We start from the raw sequence: 13,505 nt of genomic DNA on the forward strand, positions 1-13,505 counted from the left end.
GCTTGTCTGCTTGTTTGCCTGTGCGCCTGTTTGCTGCTGCCTTGCTTGTCTCCCTCCCTCCCTCCCTCCCTCCGTTTTCTTTCTCTTTCCCTCCATCCTTCTCTGTACCTCGCTATTCATTTGTTTCGTCAATTTGTCATTTTTTATGCTGTTTTTATTCTCTCTCTCTCTCTCTCTCATCTCTCTCTCTCTCTCTCTCTCTCTCTCTCTCTCTCTCTCTCTCTCTCTCTCTCTCTCTCTCTCCAAGCTGACACACTTACACTAACACTGCATGGCTCACTCTTGTTTTTGTGTGTGTGTGTGTGTGTGTGTCTGTGCATCAGTTGTCCGTCATGTACTGTCGCTGGGCACCCTTGTAAACACAGCGCCCAGGAAGTCGATGGTTTGGTGAGGGAGTGGGGTGGGGGGTGGGGAGTGCCAGGTCCTTGCTGTTCTCGTTCATTTGGTGAGCTTTATAAAGATGATAAGTGAGGAGGCGTCTTGTTGCTTTGTATTCATATTGTGTCTTATTCTTTGTCGTTTAAAATGTGATAATTGGAAAGTGTTATCTTATCAGTACTTTGGGTTTAAAAGATGAGTTGAAATTTGTCATTATTTTAGTTGTGATGTTAAATGTGATAATTGGATAGTATTATCTTATCTGTACTTTGGGTTATAAAGATGAGATGAAATTTGTCATATTATTTTAGTTGTGATGTTAAATGTGATAATTATCTTCATTTTGGGTTTAAAAGATGACGAGTTGAAAATTGTTACATTATCTTAGTTGTGATTTTAAAAGGTGATAATTAAAAAAAAAAAAAAACATTATTCTTACCTTTATTTTTGGGGTTTAAAAGACGACAAGTGGAAAACCATTATCTTACCTTCATTTTAAAAAGCAACACATGAAAAACTGTCATCTTCACCTTATTTGCACTTTAAAAACAGACAAAAAAAAAAAAAAGTAACTTAATTTTGACATTCACTTTTAAAAGGCAACAAGACGCGACAAATCCGAGGCGTCACACCCAGGAGGCAGTGACGGAGGGAGGAACTGTACATTGGGAGGGAAAAATAACCTAGCAAAAATTTAAACATTGCCATAAAAAAAAAAGAAAGAAAGAAAGAAAAAGACTTGGGCGTTGTTTGCGAGGGTGACAGTGCAACATAGGAAGACGTGTGTGTGTGTGTGTGTGTGTGTGTGTATAGGTAACCCATCCACACAAATAGCAGCAATTGAAGTGTTGCCATAAGAGAGAGAGAAAAAAAATAGTGGAGTGTTATCAGAGGTACAGGTAAATCTCAGTAAAGGAATGTAGAAATCACAAAGAAAATAATAATTCGCTTCATTCTAACTTACAATATACAAGTGACAAGCGTTAGGTAATTAATAATCTCAAAATCTAATACCATTTTGCCTTAATAAACCCTTATAAACCCTAATTCAGTCTGTAAGGTATAACAAATGTTTCTGTTTGTTTCTCTAACTTTACATGCTCGAGTGCTTATGTGTATTATTTAACAGTTTTCTTATTTTACTTATTTGGGAAGTGATAACCTTGTGTTGGAGTTTTGCATTAATCTGGGTGTCTGTCTGTCTGTCTGTCTGTCTGTCTGTCTGTCTGTCTGTCTCTCATAATGCTTAAGGGTTGTCATTCTTCTGATTCTTTTATTTCTGATTTGCTCTCTTCTTGTTAGGATAGGGGAGTGTATGTTTGCTCTCTCTCTCTCTCTCTCTCTCTCTCTCTCTCTCTCTCTCTCTCTCTCTCTCTCTCTCTCTCTCTCTCTCTCTCTCTCTCTCTCTCTGTTCCTTTCAATTATTTCGTTTTTTCACATTTAACCATTATTTTCTTTTCTCTTCCTTACTATCTTCCTTTCTCTCTTAACTCCCTCCTTCCCTTCATCCTTTAATCCTTTCCTTCCCTTCTCTTCCTCCTTTCCTTCTTTCCTTCTTTTTCTTGTCACACCACTTTTTTTTCACCTTCCCTCTCTCCCTCTCTTTCCTCACTTCTTCCATTCTTCCTTTCTCTCACTCTTTCTCTCTGTGTGTGTGTGTGTGTGTGTGTGTGTGTGTGTGTGTGAGTGAGTGAGTTGCTGTGGGTACTTAACCAGTGAGATGCTGCAAGGCGCTGTGTGGTGCTGTGTGGGGTTCCTGCTGGTGTAATGGGAGGGTGGTGGTACAAGTGGATGCTGTGTGAGTGGCTGTGCAGGGGGAGTGCTGGGGGTGTCTGGGCATGGAGGGGGACACTGAGGCATATTCAGGCATGGGGGACCAGTAAGGCTTCACCACTAACAGATAACAAGTGAGGTGCATGGTGGGTGTTCAGGGCCTTGTTTGGGCTGGCATGTCTTGTGTGGTGTGTGCTGTGGTGTGTGCTGTGGTGTGTGTGTGTGTGTGTGTGGTTCATTTGAGTCTGTGTGTCGTAATAATTGCCTTGCTGTGTTGACATAAAGTGACGCGTTGAAGGTTGACGTAAAAGTTTTGTTGACTGAAAGCTGATAGAGGGAGTTGACGGAAAGTGAATGTTGAAGGTTGACGTAAAAGTTTTGTTGACTGAAAGCTGATAGAGGGAGTTGACGTAAAGTGAATGTTGAAGGTTGACGTAAAAGTTTTGTTGACTGAAAGCTGATAGAGGGAGTTGACGTAAAGTGAATGTTGAAGGTTGACGTAAAAGTTTTGTTGACTGAAAGCTGATAGAGGGAGTTGACGTAAAGTGACGCATTGAAGGTTGACGTAAAGGTTTTGTTGACTGAAAGCTGATAGAGGAAGTTGATGTAAAGTGAATGTTGAAGGTTGACGTAAAAGTTTTGTTGACTGAAAGCTGATAGAGGGAGTTGACGTAAAGTGAATGTTGAAGGTTGACGTAAAAGTTTTGTTGACTGAAAGCTGATAGAGGGAGTTGACGTAAAGTGAATGTTGAAGGTTGACGTAAAAGTTTTGTTGACTGAAAGCTGATAGAGGGAGTTGACGTAAAGTGAATGTTGAAGGTTGACGTAAAAGTTTTGTTGACTGAAAGCTGATAGAGGGAGTTGACGTAAAGTGAAATGTTGAAGGTTGACGTAAAAGTTTTGTTGACTAAAAACTGATAGAGGGAAATTAAAAGGGAGATTAAAAGATGTAAGATGTGCTGTTATAGTGGTTCACAATTAAAGATCTGTTAACTGACTGATGTGCATGTATTGACGTAAAAAGGGACTTAGAGAAGACTTGGGTGAAAGATCTATTGACAAAATATTAACAGGAGAAAATAGAAAAGTTAACAGGATATGAGATGTGCTGTTATAGTTGTTCTGAGTTAAAGACCTGTTAACTGACGTGCAAAAATCATTATGTATTGACGTAAAAAGTGACAGCGAAGACTTGCGTAAAAATTCTATTGACGTAAAAGATGTGCAAATGACTCGGATGTGTAAGACTCCTGCGGAAGTTACACCGTGTTGACGTAAAAACCGACTTAGTGAAGATTGACATAAACAATGAACTGACACAAAATACATTAATGAATAGAAGTAAGTAAGAAAAGATTAAAAATATAAATAGCTCAAGTAATGATTTAAGTTTGGCTGACACAAGATTGGTACAAGAACCTCAAAATTCCTGTTGACTGATTTGTGTGTTGACTTAAAACTGACTTGAGTGTTGTTTTGAGTGTGTGTGTGTGGAAGGTGTGTGGAGAGAGAGAGAGAGAGAGAGAGAGAGAGAGAGAGAGAGAGAGAGAGAGAGAGAGAGAGAGAGAGAGAGAGAGAGGTAAGTAGTGAAAAAAAAAAGAAGAGAAGCTGATGATAATTTATAGTCATAGAAACTGGAGAGATGAAACCAGGGTAAGCATTTAGAGAGAGAGAGAGAGAGAGAGAGAGAGAGAGAGAGAGAGAGAGAGAGATGACCTTACTCCCACAACAGACAGCTCAACACAAGAATAATGGAGCTGGAAAGTGAGGTGGAGGAGGCGCGGTCCACCTCCATCACCACCACCACCACCATGCCGCCCGCCGCTGTCCCTCCGCCACGCCAGCAGGACCCAGCCGACACACGGAGGCTCACAGACCTGGAACGCAAGCTGGCCGAGCAGAGTGAGTACACTGCCATCCGTTTTCTTTGAGATCTTCATTGGTGCTATCTTATTTTAACCTAACCTAACCTCATGCCTCACCAGGAGAGAAGGTGTCCCAGCTGGAGAATTGTCTCAGCTAACTTAAGCTAACCTAACCTAACCTTACTTAACCTAGCCTAAGCCTAACCTAATCTAAACTAATCTCACTTAACTTCACCTCACCTCACCTCACCCTGGCAGGAGAGAAGGTGTCCCGGCTGGAGGAATCACTAACCAAGAAGGAGGGGGAGATGGAGGCGATGGAGGAACGTTACAAGAAGTACCTGGGGAAGGCAAAGTCCGTCATTAAGACCCTGGACCCCAAGCACAACCCCGCCTTGGTGCCCGACGTGTCCCACCTGCGTTCTGCCATCCAGGACAAGGAGCGCATCATTGAGAACATGGAGGTAGGCACTGCAGGGGAGGCCTTCAAGGATTACTAGTAAGGATACATGTAAATAGCTGTAGTAGGAAGGCTTGATAAGAACATAGGTGGGTACTGGACTGGTAGAAGGGGTAAGGAATAAGAAAGCATTAAGAGCAGAGGGTTTTGAAGGAGTGTAGACAGTATCATTGTTTTAAGGGGTGTTGTAGGAAAGCATTACGAACAGGGAGTGCTTATAGAACCTAGGTGGGCACTGCAAGGTTTGAAGAGGTAAGAAAACTTGTGAATAGGGAGTGTTTCATTGGGGGGCAATATTGAGGTGGGGACTGGAGGAGTGGGGGTTGTAAGGGGCTCTGTTAAGGGGACATGAAGTTGGAGTGTGTTGGAGAGTGGGGTATTTCAAGGGGGTACTGTTAAGTGATAGAAAGAGAACAAGAAGGTAAGGATACATAGTCAAGGGAACATTCTGGGAAAGGTACCAGTGTTTATCTTGAAGTTTACAAAGTTATAATGGTGAGGTGTGTCTGTTGCAGCGTGAGACTGAGAAGAGCAAGATGGTGAGGGACATGGAGGAGAAGCTCATCACTACTGCCTTCTATAACCTGGTGAGAAACACTAACCTAACCTAACCTAACCTAACCTAACCTAACCTAACCTAACCTGGTGAGAAACACTAACCTAACCTAACCTAACCTAACCTAACCTAACCTAACCTGGTGAGAAACACAGAGAGAGAGAGAGAGAGAGAGAGAGAGAGAGAGAGAGAGAGAGAGAGAGAGAGAGAGAGAGAGAGAGAGAGAGAGAGAGAGAGAGAGAGAGAGAGAGACGTCTTTAAATAATATCCCAAATCAAGTACATTTTTCACACCTTTAAGAACCTAATCATATCTTCAGTGAGTGCACGTTTTGATCTGTGAATTAGTTACGCTCCATTAGAAATATTTGTTGATCGTTAGCATGACAATAGGCAATAAATGTGCACCTTTATTTCTTTATATCATGTTGCTGTTATATTGAAGGTGATTTTTTTAATTTTTTTTTTAAGTTTTCAATGGTAAAATATGCTTCCAGTGCTTGACAACCTCACATTTCACACTACAAGAGTATAAACCACCACCACCACCACCACCACTACTACTACTACTACTACTACTACTACTACTACTACTACTACTACTACTACTACTACTACTACTACTACTACTACTACTACTACTACTACTACAAGACCCACACTTATTTGAACCATACCACATAACACTATCCCACCACCACCACTACTACTACTACAAGACCCACACTTATTTAAAACCATACCACAACACTATCTCCACCACCACCACCACCACCACCACTGTCTCCACACACAGGGAATGCAGATGCACCGGCAGATGATTAGCCAGCGCCTCTCCACGGTGGATCAGGGTCACTCCTTCATGACCCGCCAGCGCCAGGCATCCACGCGGCGCCCCCAGATGGGTAGCAACGTGGGGAACAGGTCAGTGTGTGAGTGTGTGTGTGTGTGTTTGTGTGTGTGTTACAAGGAAAATGGAGAACAAATGATGGGTGTGTGATTATGGTTGAAAAAAGAAGATAATGTTGTTTTTTGTATATCCTTTCCTTGTGTATTTTTGTATGTAGTAGTAGTAGTAGTAGTAGTAGTAGTAGTAGTAGTAGTAGTAGTAGTAGTAGTAGTAGTAGTAGTAGTATATTTCCTTACCTTCAGTTTCTCCTTCATCTAACTAAGTGCAGTTATTTATGATTATATTCCTTTACTAGTACAGATACCATGCCTTATGTATTCCTGCCCCTTCATTGAGTGTGGGTTAGGTTAGGTTAGGTTAGGTTTACAGTAAGTTAGCATGTTAATTAATGGTCTGATGAAGAGTGTTGATGATGATGATGATAGTGATGATGATGATGATAGTGATGATGATGACAGACTAATACATTATTTTAACATGTGTATCTTGTGTTAGGTTTACAGTGAGGTAGCATGTTGATTAATGGACTGATGAAGACTGGTGATGGTGATGATGATGATGATGATGATGATGATGACAAGATAAACACATTATTTTAACATGTTTCTTGTGTTCGTATACATTGTGATCCTTGCTTTGACCCATACCTGACCTGCTCTCTCTCTCTCTCTCTCTCTCTCTCTCTCTCTCTCTCTCTCTCTCTCTCTCTCTCTCTCTCTCTCTCTCTCTCTCTCTCTCTCTCTCTCTCTCTCTCTCTCTCTCTCTCTCTCTCTCTCTCTCTCTCTCTCTCTCTCTCTCTCTCTCTCTCTCTCTCTCTCTCTCTCTCTCTCTCATTGAAATGCATCACAGCTACTTATAACATGCCACAATACTGCAGAGTTTAACACAAGACCTCAAAACACAGGCTAATATTTCCTTCTTACTGTTATCTGTCCTCTCCCACACTCTAGATCTGTACCTCATGTTTGTATTACTGTCTGATTCATACCAAGCCTCTCTTCCTCCCTTACACTACATTCATATCCCAAAAGTCTTCCCCTGACCCAAATCACAAGGGATATATTAGTGTGTTGCTGTCTTCGGACCATATTCTGAAATGCTTCTGCAAAATGTCTTCACTACTTTCAAAAGGCTCTTGTTGATGTGACATGGGTTTTTAAGGGTGTTTTTAAGGTTCTAGTGACAGATTAATGAGATTTCTACATTATTAAGTGGAGAAACAATAAGTGATACAGGTTTTCAAGGGTGTTTTTATGGTTCTAGTGACAGATTAACGAAATTTCTACATTATTAACTGGAGAAACAATAAGTGATACAGGTTTTCAAGGATGTTTTTATGGTTCTAGTGACAGATTAACGAGATTTCTACATTATTAACAGGAGAAACAATAAGTGGCACAGGATTTTAAGGGTGTTTTTATGGTTCTAGTGACAGATTAATGAGATTTCTACATTATTAACAGGAGAAACAATAAGTGGCACAGGATTTTAAGGGTGTTTTTATGGTTCTAGTGACAGATTAACAAGACTCCCACATTATGAACAGGAGAAACACTCTTGGGAACATGGCTAATCACCTTTGTGGCCTTTGAAAACAATCGTGGAGAGAGAGAGAGAGAAGCAGAAAGAGAGCAAGGCATTTGAGAATAGAGGCTGTCATGTCACCAACCCTCCTCTCCTTCCTCTTCCTCATCCTCTTCCTCTTCCATCTCGTCAGGACCTCACCATTAATGCCAAGCCCGTTTTCTGTGTCAATTTCAGCGAGTTCTATGATTACTAGCAGCTGCCCGTGCCTGTCACCCTGCATGGTTAGTACCCCTGACCTGCCCCGCCCCGCCCCGCCCTGACCTGCCTTGCCCTGCTGTAGCCTGCCCCGTGAACTTGCCTGTCCTGTTTGCTTGCATGCTTGTGTGTGTGTGTGTGTGTGTGTGTGTGTGTGTGTGTGTGTGTGTGTGTGTGTGTGTGTGTGTTACACAGAGAGAGAGAGAGAGAGAGAGAGAGAGAGAGAGAGAGAGAGAGAGAGAGAGAGAGAGAGAGAGAGAGAGAGAGAGAGAGAGAGAGAGAGAGAGAGAGAGAGAGAGAGAGAGAGAGAGAGAGAGAGACTAAAAACTTGAGTAGTGTGTGTGTGTGTGTGTGTGTGTGTGTGTGTGTGTGTCCCCTGCATCTTGTGAGCCCATAACCCAGCACGTCATTGGGTCGTTAACTAAACAGGCAACAGGAGACAGGACAGGCAGCCCAAACCACCTTAACAGGCCGCACCTTTATTGTCGGGAAGGTCTTGGCTACCTGGTGCAGTAATAAGGAATAGTGATATAAGGTTCACTGATACAGTAATAGGAGAGAGAAGCTGACAATTTTGCCATAAGATTAAGAACAGGAAGAAGTGTGTAGCTAGTGTAGGGGAGAAGTGGAAATTAGAGAATAACAAAGGATAAACACTTCATGGATACAATAATAGCCATGGAATGCTGAAATTTTTATTGTAAGAATAAGAGCAGGAAGAAAATGTGTAGATATTATAGCAAGGTGTGGAAAACATGCAAAGTAGATAGAGTAAATTATTGTGTGTTTGTGTTCAGTGGCAACTGTTCTTCTTATCCAGACAAGCTGAAACAAACAGACAGACAGAATAATGGGAAGTGTGTATCCGTGTGTTTGTGTGTAGCGCAACAGATGGAGAGCAAGACGAGTCAGTGTTTGCATCAGAGTGCTGGTGTGTAATGAACACAGACACACCAAGGTAAGGCTGAAAACCTTGCCGTAAGAGTAGCAACAGCAACACTAACACACATACTGAGGTGAACACAAACACACTGCACACACCACCTCACTGGGCCTCTTTGATCTGTATTCCCTCTTGGCCAGTACCTTCTTACCACGTGGAAATGAAGAGTTAGTACGGCCGCTCTCACAGACGTGGACTTGTCGCCATCCGCCCTCCGTCGCACAGCGTCGTGGTTTTGCAGCGACTGGGTGTGCGTGGACGCTTTGACACGTCACGGCCACAGCCGTGGACACAAAGCATCCTGCACCGCGGCACGACGTGTACTTTGCGTTCCGTGGACGCACGTGTCGTGCTCTTTGTCATCCTGACTTGATGCCGAATGCACTTGAGTTTGCTCCGTGCTGCTGGTGCGTGCACACTGCTGGCCGGAAGTGATGGTGGAGGATGGTGATGTGGGCAGCAGACTGCCTGCTGCTTGGCTAGCCTGGTGCAAGGCAGGCCATCTCTCTGGGACGAAAGGCTGCAGGCCTGTTGGTCCGACAGGAACTAGTTGTGGTCCCGTGTGGTGGGAGGATGGAAGCGATGGTGGGCAGGGACAGCACAAGGTTGTGTCGTGGATTGGCAGTACACGCGGTGGCACACGCTGTGGGATGCACGGTGTTGTGCGTGGACGGTTGATGGTGAAAAGTCAGTGTGTGTGAAAGCTGCCTGTCTATCTTTATTTTCACAAATCACTGATGTAAACAAACTCTTTTCTCCTTTGTACAAGTTTTTTCTGGCAACACATAATGAAGAGCTAGTTTGTGTACCGGTTTCCATGTCTCACTAATGTAAACAAACTCCCTCTCTCTCTCTCCCTTGCACCCCAGGCAAGCTCCGTCCAGCGGCCACTACGATGACATGAGGATCAGCTGACTCGAGCGTCAGCCTGAAGGTGGCACCAGCACTGTTGTTGTTATTGTTCTTGTTGCCTGGTGGGTTTGTACGTAGGGGGAGCTGTTTGTATGTAGGGTTAAGGGATGTGTATTTGTGGAAAGAAGGTGAAAGTGTGTGTGTGTGTGTGTGTGTGTGTGTGTGTGTGTGCAAGATTTATCATAGAGGTGGTGGCCTGTTGCTTTTAGTTTTTTTTTTTATTTAGTTTTGTATCTAAGGGTTTGTCTGTCTTTTTTTTTAGCCATTCATTACAAACAGAAGGTTTCATAAGATCAGGATAAGGACATGAGGAAAGATTCAACAAGACAGGAAGCCTATGCATGGCAACTCTGTATAATTGTGTCTAAATGTGTGAGGGATTGTATTGATGTATCTGTGTGGGTACAATATGCAGGAATTAGATGGACTTAGAGAGAAGAGAGTGAATAACAAAGGGTTTTATATTAATATTCGTAGGGGTAAACTACACAAAAGTAAGTTAGAGTGTAAGCATGAACAGAAGTCAGAAGAGAATGAAGAAGATTTTAAATAAGTGTGTGTAGGCAAAGTATACAAGAATTAATTTGAGTTTAAGCATGAACAGAAATCAGAAGAGAATTAATGAGAAAGAAATTTATAAATGAGTGTTGATTCAGGTAATTTGTGAAGCGTTATGTAAATATCAGGAATGAGAAAAGGTTTTTAAATGAATGTTTGTGTGGGTGAGCTATACAGGATTTAGTTAGAGTTTAAGTATGAACAGAAGTCAGAAGAGAATGAATAAAAAAAAAATGTTATCAAATGAGTGTTGATTAAAGAAATTTGTAAAGTGTTATGTAAAAACTGCAAATGAGAAAGGTTTTGCAGATGTTTGTTAATTTGAAGGTTGTGAAATCTAATGAGAAATTGAATGAAATTGGTAAAGTTTACAGTGTTGATTTAAAGTTTGTGACACATAACCAAGAAATTGCAAATGGGAGAGTAAGTCATGGCAATCAAAAAAAAAAAATAAAATAAAATAAAAATAAATAAATAAATAAAAATTCACAAAAAAAAGATGAAAAGAATGCTGAGTTAAAGTTTATGAAATGCAGCCATTGAATTACGACCATTGAAGGATGAAAAGAAGCACAAACATAACATAAAACGTGAAACTGCAATAAGTAACATTTATCCAGACATATTTCTGAACACTATGAAATTATGAGATGGGAGACTCGGCTAAAATTTTTCACCATCTTTATTTGAACTAGAGACAACTACTTAACAGATAGAAGAGTAAGTGTAATACAGAGGAATGTATCTTGTTGTGTCTGTGGAGTGAGGGAGGAGGGGAAAAAATAATTGTTTAGTATACATTTAAATTTTATGCAGTGAAAAGGGAAATAAAAGATAAGCATGATAGAATGAGGTAAAGAAAAGATAAAGAAGAGGAAAAATCAGTCATGTTTAGTATACAGTTAAGTTTTTATACATTGAAGAGGGAAATAGAAGATGGATGTAATAGAATGAGGTAAAGAAAATGTCAATAATTGCAATATTTATATAGCATTAATTTGAAGGACATTTTTTGATGATAACAATACAAGCAATTTTAATTCAGCACTTATTGAATTTAAACATAAAGTGTATTTTTAAAAAGGAAGAAAAGTGGAATATTTATAGAACGAGGTCTTGAATTGCAGCTTTTGAGTGGTTCTTTGCAACACAACCAGTTTTAATTCGGCACTTATTAAATTTAGACAAAGTGCATAAAAAAGGCAGAAAATGAAGAAAAGTGCAATATTTTTAAAGGAAGGAATGAAATAACAACTCGGTTATAATAATATGCAAACTTTAGCCAAACTTTATTATTCATGAGGGAATGTATGGAAGGAAAAGAAGCAGTGCAATAATAATAGAAGAAAAATTAGTTTTTTGCAGATATTATCAAGGCATCTAGATTTTTTTACTTATTTTTTTTATTTATTTCTCTCTCTCTCTCTCTCTCTCTCTCTCTCTCTCTCTCTCTCTCTCTCTCTCTCTCTCTCTCTCTCTCTCTCTCTCTCTCTCTCTCTCTCTCTCTCTCTCTCTCTCTCTCTCGCTGGTTAATGATGGTGGTGGTGGTGGTGGTTGTAGTAGCACCAGAACACATCGCACAATTCACCAGAAAATACTTAAAAGAAAAAAAAAAAAGTTATTTTTATAGCACCAGGCGCTTTGAGGAGTCTGAACCAAGCACAAAGAATTAAATGGATAAGATGGTGAAATACAAGTAATTAAGAGTAGTTTAAAGTCTGGTTTATTTAAGGAAAGAGATGTATAAGTTTGAAGGCGAATTGAGATTAATCCACATCATGAAATAGCCTTAATTTTTTCAGTTGTACGTATTGAGTGTCTTGTTTAGTGAAGGAAATCTTAAGTTTTTACTATTCACTGTAGAGAAAGAATTCTTCACTGTATGGGGAAAGTTCTGAAGTTTTATAACATTTGAGAAATTTACATGGTGTTTCGCATCCCCTTATGCAGAAAATGCTCAAGTGTGCCCAGCATTGCGAGAGAGAATGCATCTACTTTGTGTGCGGGAAAACAGCAGCTAATATTTGACACCTTTCCTCTCCATCTTGTTCATGGGAAAAAAAAAAAAAAAAAATAATAATAATAATAAAATAAATTGATATGAAAGGAATGCATTACCATATTTTATTTATTTATTTATTTTAATTGATCTGTATTTATTGTTTATAGGAAAAGTATCCTGGTTTCTCTATACAATTTCCTACTTGTTTGTGGGGCTAAAAGATAATTCTTGTCCCCCAAAATTGAGTTTGTTTAGTATCATTCTGGTTTATAGAAGTTTCCACCACAACTTAAAACACAATATTTCTCGCTTATAGACAGAAATTTGCTACTTTATACAGTGTCTCTTGTTTATGAGGGAAAAAAGCTCATTTGCACTAAAAATAAATAAAAATAAAATAAAATAGAGTTCAGTAATAGCCTCTTAAATGGAAGCCTATTAAGTTATGGCTCCCGTCACAGCTTTGCGTGGGAACCGTCGTGTGAATTATATTATGCTTTTCTTTATTGTGTGTTTATTTATTCATTATTATTATTATTGACAGAGTGAACAACTAACAATAGAATGAATCTGTCAAAAGTGTGTGTGTTTTATCACAAATTAAGGAGCAGTTTATATAAGATTTATCTCTTTCATAAACTTTTTTTTTTCACATCTTTTTATGCAAGAGAATAACAAGCTTCTCCAGGGGCCTTATCAAGCGGTGTATAAAACAGTGAGGTAGTTACGCATGTGTTATGGCTTTTGTTTTAGTGTTTAGGCTGTCTTGGCTTTAAGTCGAGTCGGTAACCTTACATTAAGTTTAGCTTTACTAGATTTTAGCTCTTACCATTAATTAAAGTTTGTATAAGTTGTCTGTTACATTGATTTGCCTACATATACATTTTTTTCTGATGGTAATATTGAAGCAAATGTCAATGCTTCCCGCCTATTGTGTCTTGTCAAGCTGTGGCTGATATTGCTTCATCTCAGTCACCCGAGGGAATGTTTATCAGAAGCTTCATGCACCGAAATAAATAAATAAATAAGATAAATAGAAACAAATATTCCCTTTTGTGATGCATCATTTGAAATTATAAAGCATTCAAGGAACCAAAGCAGTCAGTAGGTAAGGAAACGATACAAAGGTTCTGGCTTACTAAAACGACCAACATATACTGACGCTTTTTCAAAATCTTTTGTTTTTAATTTTTCCAAAGTTTTTATCAAGTTACGATGTATGAGTAAACTAGTGATTTAAACATTTATTCATAACATATTCTTGCATAACTTGTGCTTTTTGTGTTTAAGCACTTTAATAGGTTTTAATAATGTTGTCAGGTGTGTGTGTGTGTGTGTGTGTGTGTGTGTGTGTGTGTGTGTGTGTG

General features: G+C 39.8%; 1 long non-coding RNA gene across 1 annotated transcript; it reads left to right on the plus strand.

Annotated features, from left to right (window-relative positions):
• Window positions 1–526: 526 nt before the first annotated feature.
• LOC135095717 (uncharacterized) lies at window positions 527–3,725 on the plus strand. Its single transcript, XR_010264476.1, has 2 exons — window positions 527–2,710; window positions 2,776–3,725. It is a non-coding gene; the product is annotated as an uncharacterized LOC135095717 (long non-coding RNA).
• Window positions 3,726–13,505: the final 9,780 nt, after the last annotated feature.

The sequence above is a fragment of the Scylla paramamosain genome, unplaced genomic scaffold, assembly GCF_035594125.1.
Source record: "Scylla paramamosain isolate STU-SP2022 unplaced genomic scaffold, ASM3559412v1 Contig1, whole genome shotgun sequence".
NCBI lineage: Eukaryota > Metazoa > Arthropoda > Malacostraca > Decapoda > Portunidae > Scylla > Scylla paramamosain.